The 23,811-nt window shown below is 47.2% G+C and overlaps 1 protein-coding gene and 1 non-coding gene across 2 annotated transcripts in view; one reads left to right on the top strand and one right to left on the bottom strand.

Annotated features, from left to right (window-relative positions):
* The window catches only part of LOC130369295 (solute carrier family 23 member 2-like), a 346,990-nt gene that overhangs the window by 287,182 nt on the left and 35,997 nt on the right, over positions 1-23,811 (bottom strand). The gene's annotated exons all lie outside the window — the stretch shown is intronic.
* On the top strand, positions 4,395-4,466 carry TRNAW-CCA (transfer RNA tryptophan (anticodon CCA)). The gene has a single exon. It is a non-coding gene; the product is annotated as a tRNA-Trp (tRNA).

Raw genomic sequence — 23,811 nt, 5'->3', positions numbered from 1 at the left:
GTAACGCCGAGCGCTCCAGGTCCCGCATCCATCCCTGAGTGCTCACAGCGTGTGTCCTCCTGCAGCGCCCCGGTCTGTCCCTCTGACCGGGAGCGCTGCTACAGTGCTGCCGGCGGGGATGCGATCCGTGTGGCAGCACAAGTCCGCCCGCGGGTCGCATCCCGTTCTACTTACCTTCTTCTGCCTCCTGTGTCATCTAGCCACTATATGGCCTCCTCATGCTGCCAACACCTCCACGCTATGTCATTCAGCCACTATACGGTCTCCTCATGCTGCCAATACCTCCACACTGTGTCATTCAGCCACTATATGGTCTCCACATGCTGCTAACACCCCTACGCTGTTTCAAGCAGCCACTATATGGTCTCCTCATGTTTCAGCCTCATCCAAGATTTGTCATTTAGCCACTATATGGTCTCCTCATGCTGAAAAAAACCTCCACGCTGTGTTATTCAGCCACTTTATGGTCTCCTCATGCTGCAAATACCTCAATGCGGTGTTATTCAGCCACTATATGGTCTCCTCAAGCTTCAGCCTAATCCAAGCTGTGTCATGCAGCCACTATATGGTCTCCTCATGCTACCAACACCTCCACGCAGTGTCATACAGCCACTATATGGTTTCCTCATGCTGCCAACACCTCCAGGATGTGTCATCCAGCCACTATATGGTCTCATCATGCTGCCAACACCTCCACACTGTGTCATACAGCCACTATACGGTCTCCTCATGCTGCCAACATCGACATGCTGTATCATTCAGCCACTATATGGTCTCCTCATACTTCTGCCTCATCGAAGCGGTGTCATCCAGCCACTATATGGTCTACTCATGCTGCAGCCTCCTCCACGCTGTGTCATACAGCCACTATATGGTCTCCTCATGCTGCCAACACCTCCACATTGTGTCATTCAGCCACTATATGGTCTCTTCATGCTGCAAACACCGCCACGCTGTGTCATTCAGCCACTATATGGTCTCCTCATGCTTCAGCCTCATCCAAGCTGTGTCATCCAGCCACTATATGGTCTCCTCATGCTGCCGCCTCCTCCACGTTGTGTAATTCAGCCACTATATGGTCTCCTCATGCTGCCAACACCTCCACATTGTGTCATTCAGCCACTATATGGTCTCTTCATGCTGCAAACACCGCCACGCTGTGTCATTCAGCCACTATATGGTCTCCTCATGCTTCAGCCTCATCCAAGCTGTGTCATCCAGCCACTATATGGTCTCCTCATGCTGCCGCCTCCTCCACGTTGCGTCATTCAGCCACTATATGGTCTCCTCATGCTGCCAACACCTCCACATTGTGTCATTCAGCCACTATATGGTCTCTTCATGCTGCAAACACCGCCACGCTGTGTCATTCAGCCACTATATGGTCTCCTCATGCTTCAGCCTCATCCAAGCTGTGTCATCCAGCCACTATATGGTCTCCTCATGCTGCCGCCTCCTCCACGTTGTGTCATTCAGCCACTATATGGTCCCCTCATACTGCCAACACCTCCACACTGTGTCATTCAGCAACTATATGGTCTCTTCATGCTGCAAACACCGCCACGCTGTGTTATTCAGCCACTATATGGTCTCCTCATGCTTCAGCCTCATCCAAGCTGTGTCATCCAGCCACTATATGGTCTCCTCATGCTGCCGCCTCCTCCACGCTGTGTCATTCAGCCACTATATGGTCTCCTCATGATGCCAACACCTCCACACTGTCATTCAGCCATTATATGGTCTCCTCATGTTGCCAATACCTCCATGCTGTGTCATTCAGCCACTATATGGCCTCCTCATGCTGCGAACACCTCCACGCTGTGTCATTCAGCCACTATATGGTCTCCTCATGCTGCCAACACCCCCACGCTGTGCCATTCAGACACTATATGGCTTCCTTATGCTGTGAACACCTCCTCGCTGTGTCATTCAGACACTATATGGTCTCCTCATGCTTCACCCTCATCCAAGCTGTGTCATCCAGCCACTATATGGTCTCCTCATGCTGCCAACACCTCCACGCGGTGTCATTCAGCCACTATATGGTCTCCTCATGTTGCCAACACCTCCAGGCTGTGCTATTCAGCCACTATATGGTCTCCTCATGTTGCCAACACCTCCACACTGTGTCATTCAGACACTATATGGTCTACTCACGCTGTGAACACCTCCTCGCTGTGTCATTCAGCCACTATATGGTCTCTTCATGTTGCAAACACCGCCACGCTGTGTCATTCAGCCTCTATATGGTCTCCTCATGCTTCAGCCTCATCCAAGCTGTGTCATCCAGCCACAATATGGTCTCCTCATGCTGCCGCCTCCTCCACGATGTGTCATTCAGCCACTATATGGTCTCCTCATGATGCCAACACCTCCAGGCTGTGCTATTCAGCCACTATATGGTCTCCTCATGTTGCCAACACCTCCACGCTGTGTCATTCAGACACTATATGGCCTCCTCATGCTGTGAACACCTCCTCACTGTGTCATTCAGCCACTATATGGTCTCCTCATGCTTCACCCTCATCCAAGCTGTATCATCCAGCCACTATATGGTCCCCTCATGCTGCCAACAGCTCCACGCTGTGTCATTCAGCCACTATATGGTCTCCTCATGCCTGCCAACATCTCCAGGCTGTGTCATTCAGCCAATATATATTCTCCCCATGCTGCCAACACCTTCACACTGGTTTATTCAGCCAATATATGGTCTCCTAATGCTTCAGCCTCATCGAAGCTGTGTCATCCAGCCATGAAATGGTCTCCTCATGCGGCCTCCTCCTCCACGCTGTGTTATTCAGCCACTATATGGTCTCCTCATGCTGACAACACCTCCAAGCTGTGTAATTCAGCCACTATATGGTCTCCTCATGTTGCCGCCACCTCCAAGCTGTGTAATTCAGCCACTATATGGTCTCCTCATGCTTCCAACACCTCCACGCTGTGTCATTCAGCCAATATATGGTCTCCTTATGCTGCCAAAACCTCCACGCTGTGTCATTCAGCCACTATATGGTCTCCTCATGTTTCAGCCTCATCCAAGCTGTGTCATTCAGCCACTATATGATCTCCTCATGCTGCCAACACCTCCACGCTGTGTCATTTAGCCACTACATGGTCTCCTCATGATGCCAACACCTCCACGCTGTGTCATTCAGCCACTATACGGTCTCCTCATGCTGCCAACACCTCAACGCTGTGTCATTCAGCCACTATATGTTCTCCACATGCTGCCAACATCTCCAAGCCGTGTCATTCAGCCACTATATGGTCTCCTAATGCTTCAGCCTCATCCAAGCTGTGTCATCCAGCCACTATATGGTCTCATCATGCTGCCAACACCTCCACACTGTGTCATTCAGCCACGTTATGTTCTCCACATGCTGCCAACATCTCCAAGCTGTGTCATTCAGCCACTATATGGTCTCCTAATGCGTCAGCCTCATCCAAGCTGTGTCATCCAGCCACTATATGGTCTCCTCATGCTGCCAACACCTCCACACTGTGTCATTCAGCCACTATATGGTCTCCTCATTTTGCCAACACCTCCAAGCTGTGTCATTCAGCCACTATATGGTCTCGGAATGCTTCAGCCTCATAAAAGCTATGTCATCCAGCCACTATATGGTCTCCTCATGCTGCCAACACCTCCACGCTGTGTCATTCAGCCACTATATTGTCTCCTCATGCTGCAAAAACCTCCACGCTGTGTCATTCAGCCACTATATGGTCTCCTCATGCTTCAGCCTCATCCACGCTGTGACATTCAGCCACTATATGATCTCCTCAAGCTGCCAACACCTCCACGCTGTGTCATTTAGCCACTATATGATCTCCTCATGCTTCCAACATCTCCACGCTGTGTCATTCAGCCACTATACGGTATCTTCATGCTGCCAACACCTCAACGCTGTGTTATTCAGCCATTATATGTTCTCCACATGCTGTCAACATCTCCAAGCTGTGTTGTTCAGCCACTACATGGTATCCTCATGCTGCCAACACCTCCACACTGTGTCATTTAGCCACTATATGGTCCCCTCATGCTGGGAACACTGCCACACTGTGTCAAGCAGCCACTATATGTTCTCCTCATCCTTCAGCCTAATCCAAGCTTTGTCATTCAGCCTCTATATGGTCTCCTCATGCTGCTAAAACCTCCATTCTGTGTAATTCAGCCACTATATGGTCTCCACATGCTGCCAACATCTCCCCGCTGTGTCATTCAGCCACTATATGGTCTCCTCATGCTGCGAACACCTCCATGCTGTGTCATTCAGCCACTATATGGTCTCTAATATAAAAGATAGTGTAGCTCACTCAGTGAGAACATATACCTGAGGTGAACTGGTGTTACCTTCACCCAAAGGTCTAAAAATGCAGAAAAAGTAGTTGGCCTTGTGGTGCAACGGTAGCGCGTCTGACTCCAGATCAGAAGGTTGCGTGTTCAAATCACGTCGGGGTCAGGAGTCCCTTTCCTCCTTGCACACACCACACATAAGCACAGGCACTTTGGAATTTTTGGATCTTTTAATTACCATTGATACAACAAGTCTAGTATGTAGTACATACCACAAGCCTGTGGCTAAAAATAGTTTTATACTTTTTAATAGTTGCCACTTACCCAGATGGCTCTTAAATGTCCCAAAAGGCCAATATCGGAGATTGAAAAGAAATTGTACATCCGATATTAAGTTTGAAGAAGAAGCACAAGTTTTAACCAATAAATTCCTGGATAAAAATTACCCTCAAACTATTTTAGAACAAGCACTCAATGATGTCCGGATCTTAGACAGATCATCTTTCTTCATCCCCAAACCAGTTAACCTTCCATCTGAAAGCGATGTCCCTAAATTGATTTTGCCATTTAACAATAATCATTAAAAAATTGAAAGAATCATTAAAACATATTGGCATCTTCTAAAAAACGATAAAATCATTGGCCATACTTTCCCTACACATCCACCCATCGTATACACAAAGGCCCCCAATCTGGGCATTCAAGTCGCCCCCACCATCCGCCAACCCCCTTCCAGTTCATCTTCCACCTGGTTTCAGATGAAAGGGTTCCACAAATGTGGATCCTGTTCAGGCTGCAAAATTTCCAAATCACCTAAAACCATTACAGAAATCTCATCAAAAACTAATCAATTCACTCACAAAATTACAGATTGCCTAACCTGCCACAGCAAATGGGTCATTTACCTAATACAATGTACTTGTGGTAAACAATACATTGGACGAACCAAAAGACAACTAAAAATCTGTATTTCAGAGCATATTTACAACATAAAGAAAGGGAACAAAACTCACCCGTTGTCACTCCATTTCACGGAACATCATGCTCAGGATCCCTCCCAGTTTTTCTTTACAGCGCTCTTAAAAGTAAAAAATTGTTGGAGAGGCGGAGATTTCATCACGCGTATGTCGAAGGCCGAATCCCGCAAGATCTTTGAGTTCGACACATTGATCCCTAAGGGACTCAATGCTGAGCTGGAGATTTTCGGATTCCTGTAATACTTGAGATTGGGCTCCTCCTCACGACCCTTCGCCGACTGGTCGCATATCGACTCGGCGACGTCTCCTGGGGCCGAGCCTCATCCAAGAAATAATTCATCTTTATTGATATTCATTTTTATGGTGTATTTCTGTATCCTGCATTTCGTCTTGTTTTTATTCTAGTTCCACTCCCTGCCCTCACATTATCCATTTATTTATTTTCACTTCCTTATCCTTCCATTTATATCCACATTTTATATTATTATGATATACATTTTATGATCTAAAGTCATATCTATATTTTATTTCTCATGATTTGTATAATCCTTATGATACATTTTTATAATACCTTTCATGCTAACTATCTTCTCATTTCAACATATACATGTTTATTTCTTCATTTTTATCAAATCACCTCACACACATATATATTGTTATAATATATGTGTTGTATCCCATGTATATACATATATATACATGGAGGACCGTCAAAGAATCATAATATATTAATATATCAAGAATTTATATCAAACGATAAACCACTGCTCTTTCAGTCATCCACATTTAATACTGACATTTTTTCATTTTTATTTGTATGTCTCCGTTTTATTGTCTATTGTTTATTTTTTATATTTATTTTTATTTATTTTTTATTTTTTATTTATTTTTTATTTTTTATTTATTTTTTATTTATTTTCTATTTTTTATTTTTTATTTATTTTTTATTTATTTTTTATTCTTTATATTTTTTATTTTTTATTCCTTATCATTTTTATTTTTATTTTCATTTTTATTCTCAGTTCTATTTTATTTTTATTTTTATTTTTACTTTTATTTTTATTTTTATTTTTATTTCTATCCCATCTATTTTTATTATTATTATTATTATTATTTCTATTTTATTTTTATTTCTATTTTATTTTCATTTTTATCCTACTCATCCAGTTATTCTTATTTGTATTTTTATTTTGATATTTATATTTATTTTTATCCATATCTATTTCTTACTTTTAATTTTATCTCATCTGCACTTTTATTTGCTACACCCAGCCATCTACATTCATTTTCATCTATCCTTTCTATCCACATTCTTCCTATTTTCTGACTTTTCGTCTCCTATATGATCCAGTACCTGAGTTTACTTATGACCTGGAATTTCCAGATTTTCCAATTCTCCCTTAATCCCAACTCACACTATAAAAAATGCTTCCCGCACACACCATTCATCGATACCTCTACTGAAGAAAAGGCCCGCGGCCTTGAAACGCGTCTAGAATTGTTTGTAATCCTTGCATCTATCCACATCTATTCCACAAAATCCAGCCGATTACAGAATTTCATTTGCAACAGCTGGAGACCTCAACTTTGGGACCACAGCTACCTCACTGCTACTCTGCGCGCGATAAGCGCTTGATCACACGAGGCACGCGGCACACTTACCCACCGCTGCCCTGGCTATACTGCTTTTTGCGCCATCTGATTCCATCAACCAAGGACCCTCGGCATACCTGTGAGGCCGGAGCCATCCGTGCCAGCCGCGGACCTTGAAAGCAAGTAACCATCAACGTACCCACAGCGCTGCTTACAGCATCGCTGGATACAGGAGACAGAGACCGATACTGCCGGAGGTCTGATACTCCCACACTGCATCACCGAACAAGCTTCCTCAGTGCCGACAGCGATACCAGCGAGTTAAAGGGTGGTGAGTGGTGCTTTGCACCAGACTTTATTTCTTGATACAGTTTGCAACACTGTACCACTAACGGCTGCCATACCGTATATTGACACTGTATCACCAACACTGGATATACAACACTGAAAAGCTATTCACTGAGACTGTTTAAATACAGGATAATCCGTTGCCAGCATAACACATCCAGTAATTGGATTTGCTCTATTGTACTTTCAAGAGACATTTGACCAACTGAGCAGTGAAAGCACATTTATAGTACCTCTTAATTTCATTATTATACTAAAATATAGATGCAAGTTTTTATTTGTATTTTTATTTAATTTTAAATACATCTTTAATATACTGTTTTATTATATTACGCTGTGTCTGTGTCCCATGCAAGGGCCCTGCATGGATATTTGATACCAGTGACCACCATATACTTCCTAATAAATATATTTAATTGTTATCTGGATCACTTTCTATTCTTTACTAGTGTTGAGCGGTATAGGCCATATTCGAATTCGCGAATATTCGCGAATATATGGACAAATATTCGTCATATATTCACGAATATTCGCATATTCGTTATATTCTCGTTTTATTTTCGCACAAACGAAAATTCGCATATGCGAAAATTAACATGTGGAAATTAGCATATACAAAATTAGCAAACGCGAAAATTTGCATATGTGAAAATCGGCATATGCTAATATTCGCATATGCGAATTTTCGCACGCCAGTCTCACACAGTAGTATTACAGCCTTCTTTACACCACACAAGCTGGAAGCAGAGAGGGGTGATCACTGTGATGTGTACTGTGAAAAAAATAAAAATAAAAAAATAAAACGAATATTCGTAATTACGAATATATAGCGCTATATTCGCGAAATTCGCGAATTCGCGAATATGCGATATTCGCAAATAATATTCAAATTGCGAATATTCGCGAGCAACACTATTCTTTACTATACCTTCACATATACCTTGAGGACTGGTATCTAGTTGTCTTATCCACTATATGGTCTCCTCAGGCTTCAGCCTCATCCAAGCTGTGTCATCCAGCCACTGTATGGTCTCCACATGCTGCCAAATACTCCACGCTGTGTCATTCAGCCACTATATGGTCTCCTCATGCTGCCAACACCTCCACGCTGTGTCATTCAGCCACTTTATGGTCTCCTCATGCTGCCAACACCTCCACGCTATGTCATTCAGCCACTATACGGTCTCCTCATGCTGCCAAACCCTCAACACTGTGTCATTCAGCCACTATATGGTCCCCTCATGCTTCAGCCTCATCCAAGCTGTGTCATTCAGCCACTATATTGTCTCCTTATGCTGCACACACCTACACGCTGTGTCATTCAACCACTCTATGGTCTCCTAATGCTTCAGCCTCATCCAAGCTGTGTCATCTAGCCACTATATGGTCTTGTTATGCTTCCAACACCTCCATACTGTGTCATTCAGCCACTATATGGTCTCCTTATGCTGCCAAAACCTCCACGCTGTGTCATTCAGTCACTATATGGTCTCCTCATGTTTCAGCCTCGTCCAAGCTGTGTCATTCAGCCACTATATTGTCTCCTTATACTGCTCACACCTCCACGCTGTGTCATTCAGCCACTATATGGTCTCCTAATGCTTCAGCCTCATCCAAGCTGTGTCATCCAGCCACTATATGGTCTCCTCATGCTTCCAACACCTCCATGCTGTGTCATTCAGCCACTATATGGTCTCTAGTGTTGCTGACGAATATTCGCAATGCGAATTTTATTCGCGAATTCGCGAATATTCGCGAATATAGCACTATATATTCGTAATTACGAATATTCGTTTTATTTTTATTTATTTTTTTTCACAGTACACATCACAGTGATCATCCCTCTCTGCTTCCAGCTTATGTGGTGTAAAGAAGGCTCTAATACTACTGTGTGAGACTGGGGCGCGAATTTTCGCATATGCGAAAATAAAACGGGGATATTACAAATATGCGAATATTCGCGAATTTATGACGAATATTCGTCGATATATTCGCGAATATTCGCGAATTCGAATATGGCCTATGCCGCTCAACACTAATGGTCTCCTCATGCTGCCAACACCTCCATGTTGTGTCATTCAGCCACTATATGGTCTCCTCATGCTGCCAACATATCCACGCTGTGTCATTCAGCCACTATATGGTCTCCTAATGCTGCGAACACCTCCATGCTGTGTCATTCAGCCACTATATGGTCTCCTCAGGCTTAAGCCTCATCCAAGCTGTGTCATCCAGCCACTATATGGTCTCCTCATGCTGCCAACACCTCCATGTTGTGTCATTCAGCCACTATATGGTCTCATGCTGCCAACATCTCCACGCTGTTTCATTCAGCCACTAATTGGTCTCCTAATGCTGCGAACACCTCCATGCTGTGTCATTCAGCCACTATATGGTCTCCTCAGGCTTCAGCCTCATCCAAGCTGGGTAATCAAGCCACTATATGGTCTCCTCATGCTGCCAACATCTCCACGCCGTGTCATTCAGCCACTATATGGTCTCCTCATGCTGCCAACACCTCCACGCTGTGTCATTCAGCCACTATATGGTCTCCTAATGCTTCAGCCTCATCCAAGCTGTGTCATCTAGCCACTATATGGTCTCCTCATGCTTCCAACACCTCCATGCTGTGTCATTCAGCCACTATATGGTCTCTAGTGTTGCTGACGAATATTCGCAATGCGAATTTTATTCTCCTCAGGCTTCAGCCTCATCCAAGCTGGGTAATCAAGCCACTATATGGTCTCCTCATGCTGCCAACATCTCCACGCCGTGTCATTCAGCCACTATATGGTCTCCTCATGCTGCCAACACCTCCATGCTGTGTCATTCAGCCACTATATGGTCTCCTCATGCTGCCAGCACCTCCACGCTATGTCATTCAGCCACTATACGGTCTCCTCATACTGCCAAACCCTCAACGCTGTGTCATTCAGCCACTATATGGTCCCCTCATGCTCCCAAAACCTCCACGCTGTGTCATTCAGCCACTAGATGGTCTCCTCATGCTTCAGCCTCATCCAAGCTGTGTCATTCAGCCACTATATTGTCTCCTTATGCTGCACACACCTCCACGCTGTGTCATTCAGCCACTATATGGTTTCCTAATGCTTCAGCCTCATCCAAGCTGTGTCATCTAGCCACTATATGGTCTCCTCATGCTTCCAACACCTCCATGCTGTGTCATTCAGCCACTATATGGTCTCCGTATGCTGCCAAAACCTCCACGCTGTGTCATTCAGCCACTAGATGGTCTCCTCATGTTTCAGCCTCATCCAAACTATGTCATTCAGCCACTATATTGTCTCCTTATATTGCACACACCTCCACGCTGTGTCATTCAGCCACTATATGGTCTCCTAATGCTTCAGCCTCATCCAAGCTGTGTCATCTAGGCACTATATGGTCTCCTCATGCTTCCAACACCTCCATGCTGTGTCATTCAGCCACTATATGGTCTCCTCAGGCTTCAGCCTCATCCAAGCTGGGTAATCAAGCCACTATATGGTCTCCTCATGCTGCCAACATCTCCACGCCGTGTCATTCAGCCACTATATGGTCTCCTCATGCTGCCAACACCTCCACGCTGTGTCATTCAGCCACTATATGGTCTCCTCATGCTGCCAGCACCTCCACGCTATGTCATTCAGCCACTATACGGTCTCCTCATACTGCCAAACCCTCAACGCTGTGTCATTCAGCCACTATATGGTCCCCTCATGCTCCCAAAACCTCCACGCTGTGTCATTCAGCCACTAGATGGTCTCCTCATGCTTCAGCCTCATCCAAGCTGTGTCATTCAGCCACTATATTGTCTCCTTATGCTGCACACACCTCCACGCTGTGTCATTCAGCCACTATATGGTTTCCTAATGCTTCAGCCTCATCCAAGCTGTGTCATCTAGGCACTATATGGTCTCCTCATGCTTCCAACACCTCCATGCTGTGTCATTCAGCCACTATATGGTCTCCTCATGCTGCCAACACCTCCATGTTGTGTCATTCAGGCACTATATGGTCTCCTCATGCTGCCAACATATCCACGCTGTGTCATTCAGCCACTATATGGTCTCCTAATACTGCGTACACCTCCATGCTGTGTCATTCAGCCACTATATGGTCTCCTCATGCTGCCAACAAATCCACGCTGTGTCATTCAGCCAATATATGGTCTACTAATGCTGCGAACACCTCCATGCTGTGTCATTAAGCCACTATATTGTCTCTTTAGGCTTCAGCCTCATCCAAGCTGTGTCATACAGCCACTATATGGTCTCCTCATGCTGCCAACACCTCCATGTTGTGTCCTTCAGCCACTATATGGTCTCCTCATGCTGCCAACATCTCCACGCTGTGTCATTCAGCCACTATATGGTCTCCTCATGCTGCCAACACCTCCACACTGTGTCATTCAGCCACTATATGTTCTCCTAATGCTGCGAACACCTCCATGCTGTGTCATTCAGCCACTATATGGTCTCCTCAGGCTTCAGCCTTATCCAAGCTGTGTCATTCAGCCACTATATGGTCTCCTCATGCTGCCAACATCTCCACGCTGTGTCATTCAGCCACTATATGGTCTCCTCATGCTGCCAACACCTCCACGCTGTGTCATTCAGCCACTATATGGTCTCCTCATGCTGCCAACACCTCCACACTGTGTCATTCAGCCACTATATGGTCTCCTAATGCTGCGAACACTGCCACACTGTGTCAAGCAGCCACTATATGGTCTCCTCATCCTTCAGCCTCATCCAAGCTTTGTCATTCAGCCTCAATATGGTCTCCTCAAGCTTCAGCCTCATCCAAGCTGTGTCATCCAGCCACTATATGGTCTCCTCATGCTGCCAACACCTCCACGTTGTGTCATTCAGCCACTATATGGTCTCCTCATGCTGACAAATACTCCACGCTGTGTCATTCAGCCACTATATGGTCTCCTCATGCAGCAAACACCTCCACGTTGTGTCATTCAGCCACTATACGGTCTCCTCATGCTGCCAAACCCTCAACACTGTGTCATTCAGCCCCTATATGGTCCCCTCATGCTGTCAAACCCTCAACCCTGTGTCATTCAGCCACTATATGGTCCCCTCATGCTACCAAAACCTCCACGCTGTGTCATTCAGCCACTATATTGTCTCCTTCTGCTGCACACACCTCCACGCTGTGTCATTCAGCCACCATATGGTCTCCTCATGTTGCCAACATCTCCACGCTGTGTCATTTAGCCACTACATGGTCTCCTTATGCTGCCAACACCTCCAGGCTGTGTCATTCTGCCACTATATGGTCTCCTCATGCTGTGAACACTGCCACACTGTGTCAAGCAGCCACTATATGGTCTCCTCATGCTGCCAACACCTCCACGCTGTGTCATTCAGCCACTATATGGTCTCCTCATGCTGCCATCTCCTCAACGATGTGTCATTTAGCCATTACATGGTCTCCTCATGCTGCCAACACCTCCAGGCTGTGTCATTCAGCCACTATATGGTCTCCTCATGCTGCAAACACTGCCACACTGTGTCAAGCAGGCACTATATGGTCTCCTCATATTTCTGCCTCATCCAAGCTTTGTCATTCAGCCACTATATTGTCTCCTCATGCTGCCAAAACCTCCACGCTGTGTCATTCAGCCACTATATGGTCTTCTCATGCTGCCAAAACCTCCACGCTGTGTCATTCAGCCACTATATGGTCTCCTCATGCTGCCAACTCCTCCACGCTGTGTCATTCAGCCACAATATGGTCTCCTCATGCTGCCAAACCCTCATCGCTGTGTCATTCAGCCACTATAGGGTCCCCTCATGCTTCCAAAACCTCCACGCTGTGTCATTCAGCCACTATATGGTCTCCTCAGGCTTCAGCTTCATCCAAGCTGTGTCATCCAGCTACTATATGGTCTCCTCATGCTGCTAACACCTCCATGCTGTGTCATTCAGCCTTTATATGGTCTCCTCATGCTGCCAAAACCTCCACGCTTTGTCATTCAGCCGCTTTATGGTCTCCTCATGCTGCCAACACCTCCACGCTGTGTCATTGAGCCACTATACGGTCTCCTCATGCTGCCAACACATCCACGCTGTGTCATTCAGCCACTATACTGTCTCCACATGCTGCCAAACCCTCATCGCTGTGTAATTCAGCCACTATATGGTCTCCTAATGCTGCGAACACTGCCACACTGTGTCAAGCAGCCACTATATGGTCTCCTCATCCTTCAGCCTCATCCAAGCTTTGTCATTCAGCCTCTATATGGTCTCCTCAGGCTTCAGCCTCATCCAAGCTGTGTCATCCAGCCACTATATGGTCTCCTCATGCTGCCATCACCTCCACGTTGTGTCATTCAGCCACTATATGTTCTCCTCATGCTGCCAACACCTCCATGTTGTGTCATTCAGCCACTATATGGTCTCATGCTGCCAACATCTCCACGCTGTTTCATTCAGCCACTAATTGGTCTCCTAATGCTGCGAACACCTCCATGCTGTGTCATTCAGCCACTATATGGTCTCCTCAGGCTTCAGCCTCATCCAAGCTGGGTAATCAAGCCACTATATGGTCTCCTCATGCTGCCAACATCTCCACGCCGTGTCATTCAGCCACTATATGGTCTCCTCATGCTGCCAACACCTCCACGCTGTGTCATTCAGCCACTATATGGTCTCCTAATGCTTCAGCCTCATCCAAGCTGTGTCATCTAGCCACTATATGGTCTCCTCATGCTTCCAACACCTCCATGCTGTGTCATTCAGCCACTATATGGTCTCTAGTGTTGCTGACGAATATTCGCAATGCGAATTTTATTCGCGAATATCGCATATTCGCGAATTCGCGAATATTCGCGAATATAGCACTATATATTCGTAATTACGAATATTCGTTTTATTTTTTATTTTTTTTTTCTCAGTACACATCACAGTGATCATCCCTCTCTGCTTCCAGCTTATGTGGTGTAAAGAAGGCTCTAATACTACTGTGTGAGACTGGGGCGCGAATTTTCGCATATGCGAAAATAAAACGGGGATATTACAAATATGCGAATATTCGCGAATTTATGACGAATATTCGTCGATATATTCGCGAATATTCGCGAATTCGAATATGGCCTATGCCGCTCAACACTAATGGTCTCCTCATGCTGCCAACACCTCCATGTTGTGTCATTCAGCCACTATATGGTCTCCTCATGCTGCCAACATATCCACGCTGTGTCATTCAGCCACTATATGGTCTCCTAATGCTGCGAACACCTCCATGCTGTGTCATTCAGCCACTATATGGTCTCCTCAGGCTTAAGCCTCATCCAAGCTGTGTCATCCAGCCACTATATGGTCTCCTCATGCTGCCAACACCTCCATGTTGTGTCATTCAGCCACTATATGGTCTCATGCTGCAAACATCTCCACGCTGTTTCATTCAGCCACTAATTGGTCTCCTAATGCTGCGAACACCTCCATGCTGTGTCATTCAGCCACTATATGGTCTCCTCAGGCTTCAGCCTCATCCAAGCTGGGTAATCAAGCCACTATATGGTCTCCTCATGCTGCCAACATCTCCACGCCGTGTCATTCAGCCACTATATGGTCTCCTCATGCTGCCAACACCTCCATGCTGTGTCATTCAGCCACTATATGGTCTCCTCATGCTGCCAGCACCTCCACGCTATGTCATTCAGCCACTATACGGTCTCCTCATACTGCCAAACCCTCAACGCTGTGTCATTCAGCCACTATATGGTCCCCTCATGCTCCCAAAACCTCCACGCTGTGTCATTCAGCCACTAGATGGTCTCCTCATGCTTCAGCCTCATCCAAGCTGTGTCATTCAGCCACTATATTGTCTCCTTATGCTGCACACACCTCCACGCTGTGTCATTCAGCCACTATATGGTCTCCTAATGCTTCAGCCTCATCCAAGCTGTGTCATCTAGCCACTATATGGTCTCCTCATGCTTCCAACACCTCCATGCTGTGTCATTCAGCCACTATATGGTCTCCGTATGCTGCCAAAACCTCCACGCTGTGTCATTCAGCCACTAGATGGTCTCCTCATGTTTCAGCCTCATCCAAACTGTGTCATTCAGCCACTATATTGTCTCCTTATACTGCACACACCTCCACGCTGTGTCATTCAGCCACTATATGGTCTCCTAATGCTTCAGCCTCATCCAAGCTGTGTCATCTAGGCACTATATGGTCTCCTCATGCTTCCAACACCTCCATGCTGTGTCATTCAGCCACTATATGGTCTCCTCATGCTGCCAACACCTCCATGTTGTGTCATTCAGGCACTATATGGTCTCCTCATGCTGCCAACATATCCACGCTGTGTCATTCAGCCACTATATGGTCTCCTAATACTGCGTACACCTCCATGCTGTGTCATTCAGCCACTATATGGTCTCCTCATGCTGCCAACAAATCCACGCTGTGTCATTCAGCCAATATATGGTCTACTAATGCTGCGAACACCTCCATGCTGTGTCATTAAGCCACTATATGGTCTCTTTAGGCTTCAGCCTCATCCAAGCTGTGTCATACAGCCACTATATGGTCTCCTTATGCTGCCAACACCTCCATGTTGTGTCATTCAGCCACTATATGGTCTCCTCATGCTGCCAACATCTCCACGCTGTGTCATTCAGCCACTATATGTTCTCCTAATGCTGCAAACACCTCCATGCTGTGTCATTCAGCCACTATATGGTCTCCTCAGGCTTCAGCCTTATCCAAGCTGTGTCATTCAGCCACTATATGGTCTCCTCATGCTGCCAACATCTCCACGCTGTGTCATTCAGCCACTATATGGTCTCCTCATGCTGCCAACACCTCCACGCTGTGTCATTCAGCCACTATATGGTCTCCTCATGCTGCCAACACCTCCACACTGTGTCATTCAGCCACTATATGGTCTCCTAATGCTGCGAACACTGCCACACTGTGTCAAGCAGCCACTATATGGTCTCCTCATCCTTCAGCCTCATCCAAGCTTTGTCATTCAGCCTCAATATGGTCTCCTCAAGCTTCAGCCTCATCCAAGCTGTGTCATCCAGCCACTATATGGTCTCCTCATGCTGCCAACACCTCCACGTTGTGTCATTCAGCCACTATATGGTCTCCTCATGCTGACAAATACTCCACGCTGTGTCATTCAGCCACTATATGGTCTCCTCATGCAGCAAACACCTCCACGTTGTGTCATTCAGCCACTATACGGTCTCCTCATGCTGCCAAACCCTCAACGCTGTGTCATTCAGCCCCTATATGGTCCCCTCATGCTGTCAAACCCTCAACCCTGTGTCATTCAGCCACTATATGGTCCCCTCATGCTACCAAAACCTCCACGCTGTGTCATTCAGCCACTATATTGTCTCCTTCTGCTGCACACACCTCCACGCTGTGTCATTCAGCCACCATATGGTCTCCTCATGTTGCCAACATCTCCACGCTGTGTCATTAAGCCACTACATGGTCTCCTTATGCTGCCAACACCTCCAGGCTGTGTCATTCTGCCACTATATGGTCTCCTCATGCTGTGAACACTGCCACACTGTGTCAAGCAGCCACTATATGGTCTCCTCATGCTGCCAACACCTCCACGCTGTGTCATTCAGCCACTATATGGTCTCCTCATGCTGCCATCTCCTCAACGATGTGTCATTTAGCCATTACATGGTCTCCTCATGCTGCCAACACCTCCAGGCTGTGTCATTCAGCCACTATATGGTCTCCTCATGCTGCAAACACTGCCACACTGTGTCAAGCAGGCACTATATGGTCTCCTCATATTTCTGCCTCATCCAAGCTTTGTCATTCAGCCACTATATTGTCTCCTCATGCTGCCAAAACCTCCACGCTGTGTCATTCAGCCACTATATGGTCTTCTCATGCTGCCAAAACCTCCACGCTGTGTCATTCAGCCACTATATGGTCTCCTCATGCTGCCAACTCCTCCACGCTGTGTCATTCAGCCACTATAGGGTCCCCTCGTGCTTCCAAAACCTCCACGCTGTGTCATTCAGCCACTATATGGTCTCCTCAGGCTTCAGCTTCATCCAAGCTGTGTCATCCAGCTACTATATGGTCTCCTCATGCTGCTAACACCTCCATGCTGTGTCATTCAGCCTTTATATGGTCTCCTCATGCTGCCAAAACCTCCACGCTTTGTCATTCAGCCGCTTTATGGTCTCCTCATGCTGCCAACACCTCCACGCTGTGTCATTGAGCAACTATACGGTCTCCTCATGCTGCCAACACATCCACGCTGTGTCATTCAGCCACTATACTGTCTCCACATGCTGCCAAACCCTCATCGCTGTGTAATTCAGCCACTATATGGTCTCCTAATGCTGCGAACACTGCCACACTGTGTCAAGCAGCCACTATATGGTCTCCTCATCCTTCAGCCTCATCCAAGCTTTGTCATTCAGCCTCTATATGGTCTCCTCAGGCTTCAGCCTCATCCAAGCTGTGTCATCCAGCCACTATATGGTCTCCTCATGCTGCCATCACCTCCACGTTGTGTCATTCAGCCACTATATGGTCTCCTCATGCTGCCAAATACTCCACGCTGTGTCATTCAGCCACTATATGGTCACCTCATGCTGCCAACACCTCCACGCTGTGTCATTCAGCCACTATACGGTCTCCTCATGCTGCCAACATCTCCAAACTTTGTCATTCAGCCACTATATGGTCTCCTCATGCTGCCAAACCCTCATCGCTGTGTCATTCAGCCACTATATGGTCTCCTCATGCTGTCAAACCCTCAACCCTGTGTCATTCAGCCACTATATGGTCCCCTCATACTACCAAAACCTCCACGCTGTGTCATTCAGCCACTATATTGTCTCCTTCTGCTGCACACACCTCCACGCTGTGTCATTCAGCCACCATATGGTCTCCTCATGTTGCCAACATCTCCACGCTGTGTCATTTAGCCACTACATGGTCTCCTTATGCTGCCAACACCTCCAGGCTGTGTCATTCTGCCACTATATGGTCTCCTCATGCTGTGAACACTGCCACACTGTGTCAAGCAGCCACTATATGGTCTCCTCATGCTGCCAACACCTCCACGCTGTGTCATTCAGCCACTATATGGTCTCCTCATGCTGCCATCACCTCAACGATGTGTCATTTAGCCATTACATGGTCTCCTCATGCTGCCAACACCTCCAGGCTGTGTCATTCAGCCACTATATGGTCTCCTCATGCTGCAAACACTGCCACACTGTGTCAAGCAGGCACTATATGGTCTCCTCATATTTCTGCCTCATCCAAGCTTTGTCATTCAGCCACTATATTGTCTCCTCATGCTGCCAAAACCTCCACGCTGTGTCATTCAGCCACTATATGGTCTTCTCATGCTGCCAAAACCTCCACGCTGTGTCATTCAGCCACTATATGGTCTCCTCATGCTGCAAACTCCTCCACGCTGTGTCATTCAGCCACAATATGGTCTCCTCATGCTGCCAAACCCTCATCGCTGTGTCATTCAGCCACTATAGGGTCCCCTCATGCTTCCAAAACCTCCACGCTGTGTCATTCAGCCACTATATGGTCTCCTCAGGCTTCAGCTTCATCCAAGCTGTGTCATCCAGCTACTATATGGTCTCCTCATGCTGCTAACACCTCCATGCTGTGTCATTCAGCCTTTATATGGTCTCCTCATGCTGCCAAAACCTCCACGCTTTGTCATTCAGCCGCTTTATGGTCTCCTCATGCTGCCAACACCTCCACGCTGTGTCATTGAGCCACTATACGGTCTCCTCATGCTGCCAACACATCCACGCTGTGTCATTCAGCCACTATACTGTCTCCACATGCTGCCAAACCCTCATCGCTGTGTAATTCAGCCACTATATGGTCTCCTAATGCTGCGAACACTGCCACACTGTGTCAAGCAGCCACTATATGGTCTCCTCATCCTTCAGCCTCATCCAAGCTTTGTCATTCAGCCTCTATATGGTCTCCTCAGGCTTCAGCCTCATCCAAGCTGTGTCATCCAGCCACTATATGGTCTCCTCATGCTGCCATCACCTCCACGTTGTGTCATTCAGCCACCATATGTTCTCCTCATGCTGCCAAATACTCCACGCTGTGTCATTCAGCCACTATATGGTCTCCTCATGCAGCCAACACCTCCACGTTGTGTCATTCAGCCACTATATGGTCACCTCATGCTGCCAACACCTCCACGCTGTGTCATTCAGCCACTATACGGTCTCCTCATGCTGCCAAACCCTCAACGCTGTGTCATTCAGCCACTATATGGTCCCCTCATGCTGTCAAACCCTCAACCCTGTGTCATTCAGCCACTATATGGTCCCCTCATGCTACCAAAACCTCCACGCTGTGTCATTCAGCCACTTTATTGTCTCCTTATGCTGCACACACCTCCACGCTGTGTCATTCAGCCACCATATGGTCTCCTCATGCTGCCAACATCTCCACGCTGTGTCATTTAGCCACTACATGGTCTCCTCATGCTGCCAACTCCTCAAGGCTGTGTCATTCTGCCACTATATGGTCTCCTCATGCTGTGAACACTGCCACACTGTGTCAAGCAGCCACTATATGGTCTCCTCATGCTGCCAACACCTCCACGCTGTGTCATTCAGCCACTATATGGTCTCCACATGCTGCCAACATCTCCAAACTTTGTCATTCAGCCACTATATGGTCTCCTCATGCTGCCAAACCCTCATCGCTGTGTCATTCAGCCACTATATGGTCTCCTCATGTTTCAGCCTCATCCAAGCTGTGTCATTCAGCCACTATATGGTCTCCACATGCTGCCAACACCTCCACGCTGTGTCATTCAGCAACTATATGGTCTCCACATGCTGCCAACATCTCCAAACTTTGTCATTCAGCCACTATATGGTCTCCTCATGCTGCCAACACTGTCTCACTGTGTCAAGCAGCCACTATATGGTTTCCTCATCCTTCAGCCTCATCCAAACTTTGTCATTCAGCCTCTATATGGTCTCCTCATGCTGCCAAAACCTCCATGCTTTTTCATTCAGCCACTATATGGTCTCCACATGCTGCCAACATCTCCAAGCTGTGTCATTCAGCCACTATATGGTCTCCTCATGCTGCCAACACCTCCACACTGTGTCATTCAGCCACTATATGGTCTCCTAATGCTGTGAATACTGCCACACTGTGTCAAGCAGCCACTATATGGTCTCCTCATCCTTCAGCCTCATCCAAGTTTTGTCATTAATCCTCTATATGGTCTCCTCATGCTGCCAAAACCTCCATGCTGTGTCATTCTGTCACTATATGGTCTCCTCATGCTGTGAACACCTCCATGCTGTGTCATTTAGCCACTATATGGTCTCCTTAGGCTTCAGCCTCATCCAAGCTGTGTCATCCAGCCACTATATGGTCTCGTCATGCTGCCAACACGTCCACGCTGTGTCATTCAGCCACTATATGGTCTCCTCATGCTGCCAAATACTCCACAGTGTGTCATTCAGCCACTATATGGTCTCCTCATGCTGCCAACACCTCCACGCTGTGTCATTCAGCCATTATATGGTCTCCTCATGCTGCCAACACCTCCACGCTGTGTCATTCAGCCACGTTACGGTCTCCTCATGCTTTCAACACCTCCACGCTGTGTCATTCAGCCACTATATGGTCTTCTAATGCTTCAGCCTCATCCAAGCTGTGTCATCCAGCCACTATATGGTCTCCTCATGCAGTCAACACCTCCACACTGTGTTATTCAGCCACTATATGGTCTCCTCATGCTGCCAACACCTCCACGCTGTGTCATTCAGCCACTATATGGTCTCCACATGCTGCCAACATCTCCAAACTTTGTCATTCAGCCACTATATGGTCTCCTCATGCTGCCAAACCCTCATCGCTGTGTCATTCAGCCACTATATGGTCTCCTCATGTTTCAGCCTCATCCAAGCTGTGTCATTCAGCCACTATATGGTCTCCACATGCTGCCAACACCTCCACGCTGTGTCATTCAGCAACTATATGGTCTCCACATGCTGCCAACATCTCCAAACTTTGTCATTCAGCCACTATATGGTCTCCTCATGCTGCCAACACTGTCTCACTGTGTCAAGCAGCCACTATATGGTTTCCTCATCCTTCAGCCTCATCCAAACTTTGTCATTCAGCCTCTATATGGTCTCCTCATGCTGCCAAAACCTCCATGCTTTTTCATTCAGCCACTATATGGTCTCCACATGCTGCCAACATCTCCAAGCTGTGTCATTCAGCCACTATATGGTCTCCTCATGCTGCCAACACCTCCACACTGTGTCATTCAGCCACTATATGGTCTCCTAATGCTGTGAATACTGCCACACTGTGTCAAGCAGCCACTATATGGTCTCCTCATCCTTCAGCCTCATCCAAGTTTTGTCATTAATCCTCTATATGGTCTCCTCATGCTGCCAAAACCTCCATGCTGTGTCATTCTGTCACTATATGGTCTCCTCATGCTGTGAACACCTCCATGCTGTGTCATTTAGCCACTATATGGTCTCCTTAGGCTTCAGCCTCATCCAAGCTGTGTCATCCAGCCACTATATGGTCTCGTCATGCTGCCAACACGTCCACGCTGTGTCATTCAGCCACTATATGGTCTCCTCATGCTGCCAAATACTCCACAGTGTGTCATTCAGCCACTATATGGTCTCCTCATGCTGCCAACACCTCCACGCTGTGTCATTCAGCCATTATATGGTCTCCTCATGCTGCCAACACCTCCACGCTGTGTCATTCAGCCACGTTACGGTCTCCTCATGCTTTCAACACCTCCACGCTGTGTCATTCAGCCACTATATGGTCTTCTAATGCTTCAGCCTCATCCAAGCTGTGTCATCCAGCCACTATATGGTCTCCTCATGCAGCCAACACCTCCACACTGTGTCATTCAGCCACTATATGGTCTCCTCATGTTGCCAACACCTCCAAGCTGTGTCATTCAGCCACTATATGGTCTCCTAATGCTGCGAACACTGCCACACTGTGTCAAGCAGCCACTATATGGTCTCCTCATCCTTCAGCCTCATCCAAGCTTTGTCATTCAGCCTCTATATGGTCTCCTCAGGCTTCAGACTCATCCAAGCTGTGTCATTCAGCCACTATATGGTCTCCTCATGCTGCCAACACCTCCACGTTGTGTCATTCAGCCACTATATGGTCTCCTCATGCTGCAAAATACTCCACGCTGTGTCATTCAGCCACTATATGGTCTCCTCATGCTGCCAACACCTCCATGTTGTGTCATTCAGCCACTATATGGTCTCCTCATGCAGCCAAAACCTCCACGCTGTGTCATTCAGCCACTATATTGTCTCCTTATGCTGCACACACCTCCACGCTGTGTCATTCAGCCACCATATGGTCTCCTCATGCTGCCAACATCTCCACGCTGTGTCATTTAGCCACTACATGGTCTCCTCATGCTGCCAACACCTCCAGGCTGTGTCATTCTGCCACTATATGGTCTCCTCATGCTGTGAACACTGCCACACTGTGTCAAGCAGCCACTATATGGTCTCCTCATGCTGCCAACACCTCCACGCTGTGTCATTCAGCCACTATATGGTCTCCTCATGCTACCAACACCTCAACGCTGTGTCATTTAGCCATTACATGGTCTCCTCATGCTGCCAACACCTCCATGTTGTGTCATTCAGCCACTATATGGTCTCCTCATGCTGTCAACACCTCCACGCTGTGTCATTCAGCTACTATACGGTCTCCTCATGCTGCCAAAGCCTCAAAGCTGTGTCATTCAGCCACTATGGGGTCCCCTCATGCTGCCAAAACCTCCATGCTGTGTCATTCTGTCACTATATGGTCTCCTCATGCTGCCAACATCTCCACGCTGTGTCATTCAGCCACTATATGGTCTCCTCATGCTGTGAACACCTCCATGCTGTGTCATTTAGCCACTATATGGTCTCCTTAGGCTTCAGCCTCATCCAAGCTGTGTCATTCAGCCACTATATGGTCTCGTCATGCTGCCAACACGTCCACGCTGTGTCATTCAGCCTTTATATGGTCTCCTCATGCTGCCAACACCTCCACGCTGTGTCATTCAGCCACTATATGGTCTCCTCATGCTGCCAACACCTCCACGCTGTGTCATTCAGCCACTATACGGTCTCCTCATGCTTTCAACACCTCCACGCTGTGTCATTCAGCCACTATATGGTCTTCTAATGCTTCAGCCTCATCCAAGCTGTGTCATCCAGCCACTATATGGTCTCCTCATGCAGCCAACACCTCCACACTGTGTCATTCAGCCACTATATGGTCTCCTCATGTTGCCAACACCTCCAAGCTGTGTCATTCAGCCACTATATGGTCTCCTAATGCTGCGAACACTGCCACACTGTGTCAAGCAGCCACTATATGGTCTCCTCATCCTTCAGCCTCATCCAAGCTTTGTCATTCAGCCTTTATATGGTCTCCTCAGGCTTCAGCATCATCCAAGCTGTGTCATCCAGCCACTATATGGTCTCCTCATGCTGCCAACACCTCCACGTTGTGTCATTCAGCCACTATATGGTCTCCTCATGCTGCAAAATACTCCACG

Source organism: Hyla sarda, chromosome 4 (assembly GCF_029499605.1).
Source record: "Hyla sarda isolate aHylSar1 chromosome 4, aHylSar1.hap1, whole genome shotgun sequence".
In the NCBI taxonomy this organism is placed as follows: Eukaryota; Metazoa; Chordata; class Amphibia; order Anura; family Hylidae; genus Hyla; species Hyla sarda.
The sequence above is the reverse complement of the archived record's forward strand: the minus strand, read 5'-3'. Positions and strand labels throughout refer to the sequence as shown.